The 1415-nt window shown below is 32.8% G+C and overlaps 1 long non-coding RNA gene across 1 annotated transcript; it reads left to right on the top strand.

Moving 5' to 3' along the window:
* The first annotated feature begins 133 nt into the window (after positions 1–133).
* LOC122141919 lies at positions 134–816 on the top strand. Its single transcript, XR_006158206.1, has 3 exons — positions 134–166; positions 432–513; positions 721–816. It is a non-coding gene; the product is annotated as an uncharacterized LOC122141919 (long non-coding RNA).
* The last annotated feature ends 599 nt before the right edge of the window (positions 817–1415 follow it).

Here is a 1415-nt window from a genome sequence, read left to right as displayed (position 1 = left end):
TAAAAGTGGCTTGTAGATATTTAGAGTTGGTGTTTCTCTCCCGTTTAAAACTGGCCAGAATCGATTCAATACGGAATATCAAAGTGTTTCATAGGAACTAAACCATGATTTTTAGGTGTAGCTGCTTCATAGAAGGCAGTGGATTTTGTGAATCTGTGTAAATAAGGTGAGAGTGCTGAGTGCTTTACAGTGACTTCACGGCTTTCAGATTTACTCAGAAGGATGTTTTAGTTTTGTATGTTTTAATATTTTTCTTTTTCAAGCAGATGAAGGTGAATTGTGATTGGGTGTTTGGTGTTGTGTGTGGTTTATTTGATCATTTGTTAACACACGACTAACATTGTGTATCTGAGTGAACGCCGCTCTCATGATCTGTTTCTCTCAGGATCCGTTCAGATCAATTATTGAGTTTGTTTGTCATTTCTATTCAGAGTCAGTGCTGCAGATCAGATTCTGTTTCATCATGAAGGACACACAAACACCCACAGATCAAGAGTTTTCTCCAGGATGCAGGTACTTTGAATAAACACTGTATTAAATCACCTTCAATGATGAGAGATGTGAGTCTCCTTCGTGTTTCTGTGTTAAAATTAAGATTACCATAAAGGATTAAATCTGTTTTGTTATAGTTCTGTTCATCAGAAGAGATCAGAAAAAATACTTAAAGACCTTAAAAGAAAAAGATTATAACCATAAAGGATTAAATCTGTTTTGTTATAGTTCTGTTCATCAGAAGAGATCAGAAGCAGAGTCCAGCTGTGTGTCTGTGAGGAGTGATGCGTCTATAGATCTTCCAATACAGTTTAAGAGTGGAGATACAAACACTGATCTCAGGTACATTTCTATATAAATATTATTATAACATGTCATTTTATATTATCAAAATAGTGTATACAGTATTTTTATCTACAGTATAGGAGAAATTTGTCTTGATCATTGCCTAATAGATATTTTTAATCTTTATCTGGTATTTTATAATATACAGTGTTACACAGAGACACATTTGTGAAAGCACTCAGTTCCTTTTAATATCTTTTGAAAAAAAAAAGAAAAAAAAAAGTGAAATGATCCTGAAGTGCTTTTTAAAGTGATTGTTTAAATAATGAGTATGTACTTTGTTAAATATGGTAAATCAAAGGATTGACTTTAATGTCTCTCTGTTATAGTTCAGTTCATCAGAAGAGATCAGAAGCAGAGTTCAGCTGTGTGTCTGTGAGGAGTGATGCGTCTATGGGTCATCCAATAGAGTTTAAGAGTGGAGATACAAAGACTGATCTCAGGTACATTTCTATATGAATCTTGTTATAGCATGTCATTTTATGTTATCAAAATAGTGTATGGAGTATTTTTATCTACAATATAGGAGAAATTTGTCTTGTACATTGCTAAGATATTTTTATCTTTATCATATCATA

The sequence above is a fragment of the Cyprinus carpio genome, chromosome A5 (assembly GCF_018340385.1).
Source record: "Cyprinus carpio isolate SPL01 chromosome A5, ASM1834038v1, whole genome shotgun sequence".
In the NCBI taxonomy this organism is placed as follows: Eukaryota; Metazoa; Chordata; class Actinopteri; order Cypriniformes; family Cyprinidae; genus Cyprinus; species Cyprinus carpio.
Note: the sequence above shows the minus strand (reverse complement) of the source record. Positions and strands in the feature narration are given on the sequence as shown.